This window comes from Macaca mulatta, chromosome 1 (assembly GCF_049350105.2).
Source record: "Macaca mulatta isolate MMU2019108-1 chromosome 1, T2T-MMU8v2.0, whole genome shotgun sequence".
Lineage (NCBI taxonomy): Eukaryota > Metazoa > Chordata > Mammalia > Primates > Cercopithecidae > Macaca > Macaca mulatta.
The window spans coordinates 205,751,801-205,763,332 of NC_133406.1; the positions used below are offsets into that span (position 1 = coordinate 205,751,801).

The window sequence follows — 11,532 nt, forward strand, 5'->3', positions numbered from 1 at the left end:
GAGACAGGTGGATCACGAGGTCAGGAGATCGAGACCATCCTGGCTAACACGGTGACAGCCCGTCTCTACTAAAATTACAAAAAATTAGCCAGGTGTGGTGGCAGGCGCCTGTAGTCCCAGGTACTCGGGAGGCGGAGGCAGGAGAAGGGTGTGAACCCTGGAGGCAAGACCGTACCACTGCACTCCAGCCTAGGCACAGAGCGAGACTGTCTTAAAAAAAAAATAATGGGGCTGGGCATGGTGGCTCACACCTGTAATCCCAGCACTTTGGGAGGCCAATGCGGGTAAATCATCTGAGGTCAGGAGTTTAAGACCAGCCTGGCCAATATGGTAAAACCCTGTCTCTACTTAAAATATAAAAAAAATTAGCCAGGGCCGGGCACAGTGGCTCACACCTGTAATCCCAGCACTTTGGGAGGCAAAGGTGGGAGGATCACTTGAGGTCAGGAGCTCAAGACCAGCCTGACCAACATGGTAAAACCCCATCTTTACTAAAAATACAAAAATTAGCAGGGCATGGTAGCACATGCCTGTAATCTCAGCTACTAGGGAGGCAGAGGTTGCAGTGAGCTGAGACTGTGCCAGCCTGGGACTCTGTCTCAAAAAAAAAAAAAAAAAAAAAAGTTGGGCATGGCGGGAGGCACCTATAATCCTAGCTACTTGGGAGGCCAAGGCAGGAGAACTGCTTGAATCCAGGAGGCGGAGGTTGCAGTAAGCCGAGATCACGTCACTGCACTCCAGCCTGGGCAACAGAGGGAGACTCTGTCTCCAAAAAAACCCAAAAAAAACAAAACAAAACAAAAAATGGATAAATCCAGGCATAGTAGAGTAGCCTTTAGCATACTAAATCCTTTCACTAGAATCAATTACAAAATTTAACAGACTTTATTTACTGGTAAGGGGACTTTCCACGACAAAATAGTGGAAACCCAAGCAGAAAACAGCAGGAGACAGTTAGCAGTACTGGATTCTAAAGTAGCTGGAACTCAAGAGGCACAATCTGGGAGAGGAGGAAACCACAGAAAAATAATGTGCATACAAATCTCCTCTCCTCCAAGTCATTGGCTGACTCCCAAACTGCACATTTACAGAGTGAAACTTCAAAAACTTAACAGTTAAATGTCAAAGAGCAGTTAAATGTCAAAGAGCTGATAAGATTATAGCAGCTATGCTGAGTTGAGAGTTGAAATTTAAGACTAGCAAGATAGAGGGGTTTTGGTAAAGACCTGGATTTCTGGTTGAGACTCAAGGAGGGCCTTGCTCTACGAGTAATGGCCATGCCCCAAGAAGAAAAGAGACCACTTCCAAGAAGAAAGGACAAACTGAAATAGAACAGCCTTAACAAGGCCTGTAATCAACAGGATCAATGTCATCTGCTACTACTATCCACCTGCCTAATGGCAACCTTAGCCTGAAGGAAGTACATCCAGATGCTAATAATGTTCATCCAAAATATCCAGAATCTAATAACAATTTATGGACCAAGAGGAATTTTTAAAATCCCAAAACTGACTGAAAAAAAATGGCAACAGAAACAAACCCACAGGTGACTCAGATATTGTTCTTGTCAGACAAGGACTTGGTTATGTTTGAGAAAATAGAGGAAAAGATGGAGAAGTTCTGCAGTGACCTGGAATCCATTAAAAAAAAAAAAAAAAAAGAGAGAGAGAGTTAAATGGAAAATCTAGAATTGGAAAACACAGTGAGGAAATTAAGAATTCAATAGATGAATATCAAATTAGTGAAGACAAGCTAGAAGGTAGACTGACGCACAGAGATAAAAGGATGGAAAATTGAAATAATGTGCCATGTGGGATTCCTATTCAGTTCTAGAATAAGAATCTAGAATAATGTGCCATGTGGGATCTCTTATTCAGTTCTAGAATAAGAGAAAATAGACAATGCAAAAGAAGCAATATTTGAAAGAAAATACCAGGCAAGGTGGCTCACGCCTGTAATCCCAGGACTTTGGGAGGCCCAGGCAGGAGTTTGAGTCCAGGAGTTTGAGACCAGCCTGGGTGACATAGTGAGACCCTCATCTCTATAAATAAATTAGAAAAATTAGCTGGGCATGGTGGTGGATGCCTGTAGTACAGGCTACATGGGAGGCTGAGGCTGGGGGATCACTTGAGCCCAGGAAAGAGTTCCAGGTTATGGTGAGCTATGATCGCACCACTGCACACCAGCCTGGGTAACAGATGAGACACTGTCTCGAAAAAAAAAATAACAAAAAATACCTACCATTTTTTGGGACAATTTCCCAAAACTGAAGAAAAACATCAAACCACATGAATTGAAGAAGTTCTGTGAATCACAAATAAGACAAATATAAAGAAAAAAGCAAGTAGGCATATCATAGTCACACTGGTGAAAACCAAAAAGAAAATCTTAAAAGCAATAAGAAGGTTGGGTGTGGTGATTCACACTTGTAATTTGAACATGTTGGGAGGTATTGGACAGAGGACTGCTTGAGCCCAGGAGTTCGAGGCCAGCCCCTGGCAGCATAGTGAGACCCCCCCATCTCTAAAAACAAAAATTAGCTGGGTGTGATGGTGTGCATCTGGAGTCCCAGCTACTCAGGAGGCTGAGGTGGTAGGACTGCTTAAGCTGGAAGGGTGAGGCTACAGTGAGCTGTGATCATGCCACTGCATCCAGCCTGGGGGACAGAGTGAGACCCTGTCTAAAAAAAAAAAAAAAAGAAAAGAAAAGAAAACAATGAAACTTCAGAAGCCAATGTAGTATCTTTAAAGTGCTGGGGAAAATCTACCTAATATTCTATATTCAGTAAAAATATCCTTCAAGATTAAGAGCAAAATAAAGACACTTTCAGATAAATGAAAACACTGTAGAAATGCTAAAGGAAATTCTTTTTTTTTTTTTTGGAGACAAGAGTTTTACTCTTGTCGCCAAGGCTGGAGTGCAATGGCACAATCTCGGGTCACTGCAACCTCCACCTCCCAGGTTCAAGGGATTCTCCTGCCTCAGTCTCCTGAGTAGCTGGGATTATAGGCGTGCATTACCACTCCCGGCTAATTTTTTGTGTTATTAGTAGAAAAGGGGTTTCACCATGTTGGCCAAGCTGGTCTGGAACTCCTGACCCCAGGTGATCCACCTGCCTCGGCCTTCCAAAGTGCTGCGATTATAGGCGTGAGCCACCATGCCCGGCCACTAAGGGAAATTCTTTAAGCTAAAGTAAAATAGTAGATGGGAATTTAGCATAAAAGTTCGAAAGGAGGCCAGGCATTGTGGCCCATGCCTGTAATCCCAACACTCTGGGAGGCTGAGGCAGGCGGATCACTTGAAGTCAGGAGTTCGTGACCAGTCTGGCCAATGTGGTGAAACCCCATCTCTACTAAAAATACAAAAATTAGCTGGGTATGGTGGTGCACGCCTGTAATCCCTCGGGAGGCTGAGGCAGGAGAACTGCATGAACCCAGGAGGTGGAGGTTGCAGTGAGCCCAGATCACACCATTGCACTCCAGCCTGGGTGACAGTGCAAGATTCCGTTTCAAAAAAAAAAAAAAAAGAAATTGGAAAGGAAGAAAACTGTTTTTATTTGTAGGCATGACTGCATATAGAAAACTCTAAGGAACCTCCCCCAACTCAATCCCGGTAAAAGAAACTACTGGAGTAAGTGAATTCAGCAGAATCATAGGATAATACAAGATCTGCGTTTTAGAATTTTTCTTATCGCTGATCTTCAACATTGTAGTAGAAGTTCTAGTCAGATCAATAAAGCAAGAAGAAATAAAAGACAAACTTTGAAAAGTAAGTAAAATTGTTATTATTCATGGATGACATGATTCTGTATAAAGAAAATTCAAAAGAATCTCCAAATTATTAAGCTTAGCAAGACATTTGAAAATTAATTTTGGCCAGGTACAGTGGCTCACACCTGTCATCCTAGCAATTTGGGAGGCAGAGGCGGGTAGATTACCTGAGGTCAGTAGTTCAAGGCCAGTCTAACATGGTGAAACCCGTCTCTACTAAAAATACAAAAAAATTAGCTAGGCGTGGTGGTGGGCACCTGTAATCCCAGCCACTCAGGAAGCTGAAACAGGAGAATCACTTGAATGTGGGTGTTGGAGGCTCCGGTGAGCCATTGCGCCACTGCACTCCAGCCTGGGCGACACAGCGCGACTCCGTCTCAAAAAAAAAAAAAAAAAAAAAAAATCAATTTTATTTATTTGCACTAGAACAGAAAAATATAAAAATAACCATTTCTACAATATCATAAATATCAAGTATATGGATAACTCTAATGAAAGCTATTAAAGCTACAGTGAAAACAAAACATTGCTGAGTGAAATTAAGGAAGATCTAAATAAATGCTCATTGATGGAAAGAGTCAATATTAAGTTAATTTTTCTCCTAATTAAGCTGTAGAAGAAAATCCCAGCAGAGGTTTTTGTGGAATTTGCAAGGTAATTCTAATGTATATATAATGTGCATACAGAGCCTAGAATAACCAAGACAATCTCAAAAAAAAAAAAAAAAAAAAAGTTGGAAGGGCTTATAAAGCTACAGTACATTAAGATAGTGTGGTATGGACACAAGCAAAAACAAAACATAAGAGTCCGGAAGCAGATATACTCCTCTTATTTCTTTGCATTATACCACTTCTTTATACATTACACTTTGCTAAGATTTATTTTATATAGCCAGGCACGGTGGCTCCTGTCTGTAATCCCAGCACTTTGAGAGGCCGAGGCAGGTGGATCACTTGAGGTCAGGAGTTCTAGACCAGCCTGGCCAGCATGGTGAAACCCTGTCTCTACTAAACCAAAATTAGCCAAGTGTGGTGTAATCCCAGCTACTTGGGAGGCTGAGGCAGGAGAATCACTTGAATTTAGGAGGTGGAGATTGCAGTTAGCTGAGATCGCGTTACTGCACTCCAGCCTGGGCGACAAGAGTGAAACTGTCTCCAAAAAAAAAAAAGAAAATTATCTTATTCAACTGAGTTCTGCAAGGTCTTTTACTAGCCTGATGGGAAGGCTGGAGGCAGAAGGCTATATGCTTTTCAAACCAAACTAAAATGTCCATGGTTAATTCTGCAGGCAATGGGGAGCCATCATTTCTGAAGTGCCTCAGTACGGGGTTACACTGATGAGCAGGATGTCCCAACCAGTAAGTATATACAAGGTACTGAGAAGAAATGAGAGGTGAAATTTGAGCTGGGTTTTAAAGTGTCTACTACCAACCAATAATGCGGGATATTCCTGGTATAGAGACAGTAGGTACAGAACCACAAATAGTCGGGCACAGTGGCTCAAGCCTGTAATCCCAGCCCTTTGAGAGGCCGAAGCGGGTGGATTGCTTCAATTCAAGAGTTCGAGACAGCCTAGGCAACATGGAGATAACCTGTCTCTACAAAAAATATAAAAATTAGCTGGGCATAGTGGGGAGCACCTGTTGTCCTAGCTACTCTGGAGCCTCAGGTGGGAGGATCGCTTGAGCCCGGAAAGCTGAGGCTGCTTGTGAGCCGTGATCTTGTCACTGCACTCAGCCTGGGCCAAAGAGCGAGACCCTGTCTCCAAAAAAAAAAAAAAAGAAAAAGAAAAAAAGCACAAATACATGGGAACTAGAAGGAGCGGGACTATTGTTGCAGATAAAGTACAAATGCAAGAGTGCCAGTAAAAGGAACTGGAAAGCTGGGAAAGTAGACATGGGTCATGGGTCATGTCAGGAAGGTCCCTGATACCAAATACCTTAAAATTAATCTTGTAAATCAGCAGCGTTCAAACTGTGCTTTTGGGGTTCAGCAAACATTTCATTTTTTTTTTTTTTTTTTTTTGAGACGGGGTCTCGCTCTGTCGCCCAGACTGGAGTGTAGTGGCGCGATCTCGGCTAAATGCAACCTCTGCCTACAACTCAAGCGATTTTCCTGCCTCAGCCTCCTGAGTAGCTGAGATTACAGGCGCCTGCCACCAAGCCCAGCTAATTTTTGTATTTTTAGTAGAGACGGGGTTTTCTCCATGTTGACTAGGCTGTTCTCGAACTCCTGACCTCAAGTGATCCGCCCGCCTCGGTCTCCCAAAGTGTCAGGATTACAGGCGTGAGGCACCGCGCCCGGCCAGAGTCAAACTTTTGAAAAATCACTGCTTAATGAAGGAGAGCTACAGGTGTGATGAGGGCTTTTGAAACGGAGGCTGCGGAGGGAGACCAAAGTCTGAAGGCCCAGTTACGACACAGGGGCAGGAGGCGGCGAGAATCGCTGGAAGCGGGGAGCAGTAACCCCCCGAATCTGTGAGGGTAAGATTAAAGGGGGCGACAAACACAATCCAGGTCAGGGCCTGGCCCGGAGTTCCCGACCCCCATCTGGCGGAATCTGCACTCAAAGTCCCGTCTCTAAAACCCCGACCCGACGCCTCATCCTCCCTCCGACCGACAGGAGAAACCCTGCCCCTTTCGAGTAAGGCGCAGGAGTAAAGACCGAAACCAGAGCCGCATGAGGAGGCTTACTAATTTCTCTCAGAGACGCCCGCCGCGCAAAGCTTCTCAATCTCGAAGCGAAACGGCCCCGCCGGCCCCGCCCCTCTCCCGTCGTGCTCTGCGGCTGAGCATGCGCAGAGCAGCTGGCCCAGGGTGGTCCCAACTCCCTGCGTTGGGAAGGGCGACCTTGGGATTGAAAACGTGGGAGAGAGGGAGGGGAAGAGTCCTTACGGCCTGCATAGGATTTTACCCTTGAAGTTGTCGCTGGCTGGCAGCCAAAGTGGGACCCTTGACTCAGAGCTCAGGCAAGGCAGTTAGATTTCCTGTATTTGAGAGATGGCTTTACCACTTATTAGCTGTGTGCTAGTAAGCGATTTGACAACTTCTATAAATCTCAATTTCTTCGTCCTTGAAATGGGGATAATTGTAGTGGCTGCATCGTAGTTTTGTAAAGATTCGGCAGGCTTCTGCAGAAGCTGGACTGAAAAAAGGGCAATGTTAGTGAAGTGCCAGGTGCAGAGTAAATTTCCAGTAAAAGGAAATTATCCTCAGAGGTAGGGAGTTCAGACTTCTTTCATTAGTACATTAAAATTAAAATGACCCCAGGCTGGGCGTGGTGGGTCACGCCTATAATTCCAGAACTTTGGGAGGCCGAGGCGGGTGGACTGCTTGAGTTAAGGAGTTCAAGACCATCCTGACCAATATGGTGAAACCCTGTCTCTATTAAAAATACAGAAATTTGCAGGGCATGGTGGTGCGCGCCTATAATCCCAGCTACTTGGGAGTCTGAGGCAGGAGAATCGCTTGAAGCCAGGAGGCAGAGGTTGCAGTGAGCCGAGATCCCACCATTGCACTTCAGCCTGAGCGACAGAGACTCTGCCTCAAAAAAAAAAAAAAAAAAAAAAAAAAAAAACATTAAAATAACCTTAAACTGCATGTCAAAAATAATGGTATATTTTAAATGTTTTTAACAATACTTTCAACATCTAAAAAAATATAGGATCAACTGTGCCATTCCTAAAGGCATAAGAGGATTCTAAAATATATTTATATAAAGTTGAATGATGAACTTATTATAATCATATTTGACAATTACTTTTAAAGGAGATATTCTCAAAAATCTAAATTTGAGGCCCTTGTGAAGGTGAGGTCCAGACCAAAAGGGCCTCCTGATCCTTGCTGCTATGGTCCTTAAACATCCTTTGGAGTTAGCCTCAAATCTAATATAAACCCTTTGATAATTTGAAATATTATACAAGTAACTGAAGTTAATTTCTTCAACATTTATTATTACCTTCTAATATTCATAATAATCTATTTAGACTGTTAGGATTAGAAGGGACCTTACTGAAATGATCTCTCCTCTAATACTCCCTTCTTACCAAAGGAAAAGCTGAAGGCAAGAGGATAAAGGTAATTTGCCCCAAGTTACACAGCAACTCAGTGACTGGGATTAGATTGGAACCCAGAAATCAGTCCTGGTTCAGTGGGCATCCAAAGGCAAGTGATGTCATTGTAACTGCCCAGTAGGCTCACCTTGCCTGCTACCTGAACAGAATCCATTTATCAAGACGGGAATTGCAGTAAAGAGTAATTCACGTAGAGTCAGCTGTGCGGGAGACTGGAGTTTTATTATTATTCAAATCAGTCTCCTGGAACATTTGGGGATCAAGAGTTTTTAAGAACAGTTGGTGGGTGGGGGGAAGCCAGTGAGCCAGGAGTGCTGATTGGCTAGATAGCAGATGAAATAATGGGAAATTGAAGCTGTCCTCTTGCCCTGAGTTAGTTCCCTGATGGGGGCCACAAGATCAGATGAGCCTGTTTATCGATCTGGGTAGTACCAGCTGATCCATCAAGTGCAGGGTCTGCAAAATATCTCAAGCACTGATCTTAGGAGCAGTTTAGGGAGGGTCAGAATCTTGGCCTCCAGCTGCATGACTCCTAAACCATAATTTCTAATCTTGTGGCTAATTTGTTAGTCCTAAAAAGGCAGTCTAGTCCCCAGGCAAGAAGGAGGTTTGTTTTGGGAAAGGGCTATTATTGTCTTTGTTTTAAACTATAAACTAAATTCCTCCCAAAGTTAGTTCAGCCTATGCCCAGGAAAGAACAAGGACACTTTTTTTTTTTTTTTTTTTTTTGAGACGGAGTCTCGCTCTGTCACCCAGGCTGGAGTACAGTGGCCGGATCTCAGCTCACTGCAAGCTCCGCCTCCCGGGTTTACGCCATTCTCCTGCCTCAGCCTCCCGAGTAGCTGGGACTACAGGTGCCCGCCACCACGCCCGGCTAATTTTTTGTATTTTTTTAGTAGAGACGGGGTTTCACCGTGTTAGCCCGGATGGTCTTGATCTTCTGACCTCGTGATCCGCCCGTCTCGGCCTCCCAAAATGCTGGGATTACAGGCTTGAGCCACCGCGCCCGGCCAGAACAAGGACACTTTAAAGGTTAGAAGCAAGATGGAGTCCTTTAGGTTAGATCTCTTTCATGGTCTCAGTCATAATTTTGCAAAGGTGGTTTCATCATCACCACTAACTTCCTTGGGAGTTGAAAAAAATGATAGGATTCATGATATCACCAAAAATTGAAAGGATGTGTGATAATTCTGAGATGTGATATTCCAATCACCCCCACAGATAGATCTGAAAATTTGTCTCAATATTTCAAGCAGTAGATGTAAGTCACAAGTTACATGTGTCTTTCTTGCCCTGAAGTCTCAATAGTTTATACTGGCTGAAAGATTAAGTCCTAAGGAATAGGAGGAGAGCTCTGGGAGATAGGAAGCTTGATTCATTCTTTTTCTTTTGTTTTTTTATTTTGAGATGGAGTTTTGCTCTTGTCGCCCTGGCTGGAGTGCAATGGCATGATCTTGGTGGCTCACTGCAACCTCTGCTTCCTGGGTTCAAGCAAATCTCCTGCCTCAGCCTCCCAAGTAGCTGGCACTACAGGTGTGTGCCACCACGCCCAGCTAGTTTTGTATTTTTAGTAGAGATGGGGTTTCCGCCATGTTGGCCAGGCCGGTCTTGAACTCCTGACCTCAAGTGATCTGCCTGCCTCGGCCTCCCAGTGTGCTGTGATTACAGGTGTGAGCCACCGTGCCTGGCTGATTCATTTGTTTTCTTTCTTTTTCTTTTTGTGATGGAGTTTCGCTCTTGTTGCCAGGCTGGAATGCAGTGGCGCAGTCTTGGCTCACCATAACCTTCGCCTCCCTGGTTCAAGCGATTCTCCTGCCTCAGCCTCCTGAGTAGTTGGGATTACAGGCATGTGCCACCATGCCCAGCTAATTTTGTATTTTTAGTAGAGATGGGGTTTCTCCATGTTGGTCAGGCTGGCCTCGAACTCCCAACCTCAGGTGATCCACCCGCCACGGCCTCCCAAAGTGCTGGGATTACAGGTGTAGCCACCGCATCCAGCCAGAAATCAAACCTTGTTTTACTGGGGGCATATGGGTAAAATCAATTTGCCAGTCCTGTCCTGGGAGGTGTCCCCTGGCTTGATGGGTTGGGAAAGAAGGGGGTCTAGTGTTGCAGTGGGGTGAAGCTTTCTGGCAAATAGAGCATTGATGGGGGATGACTTTTAACTGTTCCTTTATATGTGGGGTTATGCCTGCCTCCCTCCCTCCCTCCCTCCCTCCTTTCCTCCTTTCCTCCCTTCCTCCCTTCCTCCCTTCCTCCCTTCCTCCCTTCCTCCCTTCCTTCCTCTGTTGCTCTGTTACCGAGGCTGGAGTGCAGTGACGCGATCTCAGCAACCTTCACCTCCAAGGCTCCAGCAATTCTCATGCCTTAGCTCCCTGTCGCCCACGCTGGAGTGCAATGGCGTGATCCCCTGCCAGCCTCCTGAGTAGCTGGGCTATGGGGTTCTGGGTACTGGCTTCAAGCAATTCTCCTGCCTCAGCCTCCCAAGTAGCTGGGACTATAGGCGCCTGCCACAATGCCGGGCTAATTTTTTATTTTTAGTAGAGACGGGGTTTCACTATATTGGCCAGGCTGGTCTGGAACTCCTGACCTCAGGTGATCCACCCGCCTTGGCCTCCCATAGTGCTGGGGTTATAGGCATGAGCCACTGCTCCCAGCCTTTTTTGTATTTTTAGTAGAGATGGGGTTTCACTGTATTGACCAGGCTGGTCTTGAACTCCTGGCTTCAAGAGATCTACCCTCCTTGGCCTCCCAAAGAGCTGAGATTACAGGTGTGAGCCACCATGCCTGACCAAGAAGAAATATTTCTAATTAACTACCTAACCATGCACCTCAAGAAACTAGAAAAACAAGAAAAAATGAAACCTAAAATTGATAGAAGGGAGGAAATAATAAAGCTCAGAGCAGAAATAAAAACATAGAGACTAAAAAAAATTCAAAAGATCAATAAAATGAAGAGTTGGTTTTTTGAAAAAAAAAATTAACAAACTTTCAGCTAGACTAACCAAGCAAAAAAGAGAAAAGACTCAAATAAATAAAATGACAGATGAAAAAGAAGACACTGCAACTGATATCACAGGAATACAAAGGACCATAAGAGACTATCATGAACAACTAACTATATGCCAACAAACTTTAGAAGATTGAATTCCTGAACAAATACAACCTGCCAAGATTATATGATGAAGAAGTAGAAAATCTGAACAGAGCAATAATGAGTGAAGAAATTGAAACTGTAATAAAAAGTCTGCCATCAAAAGACTCCAAAACATAAATACATGCAGGACCCAATGGCTTCACTGCTGAATTCTTTTTTTATTTTGTTTTATTTTTTGAGATGGAGTTTATCTCTTGTTGCCCAGGCTGGAGTGCAATGGCATAATCTTGGCTCACTGCAACCTCCACCTCCTGGGTTCAAGCAATTCTCCTTCCTCAGCCTCCCAAGCAGCTGGGATTACAGGCATGCACCACCATGCCTGGCTTATTTGATATTTTTAGTAGAGACAGGGTATCACCATGTTGGTCAGGCTGGTTTGAACTCCTGACCTCAGATGATCTGCCCGCCTCAGCCTCCCAAAGTTCTGGGATTACAGGCATGAGCCACTGCACCCAGTCTTCACTGCTGAATTCTACCAAACATTTAAAGAAGAACTAATGTCAATTATTCTCAAACTATTCCTGAAAATTGAAA

The 11,532-nt window shown here is 44.4% G+C and overlaps 1 protein-coding gene across 11 annotated transcripts in view; it reads right to left on the reverse strand.

Annotated features, from left to right (window-relative positions):
• Positions 1-6,516, reverse strand: part of ZMYM1 (zinc finger MYM-type containing 1) — a 37,680-nt gene extending 31,164 nt beyond the window's left edge. For 8 of the 11 annotated variants that reach the window (XM_077963584.1, XM_028836156.2, XM_077963555.1 and 5 more), the window contains exon 1: positions 6,463-6,516. The gene's annotated coding sequence lies outside the window, so the exon portion shown is untranslated. Of the gene's footprint in view, positions 1-3,937; positions 4,147-6,462 lie in introns of all 11 variants that reach the window. The other 3 variants (XM_077963527.1, XM_077963548.1, XM_077963560.1) reach the window with 1 other exon arrangement.
• Positions 6,517-11,532: the final 5,016 nt, after the last annotated feature.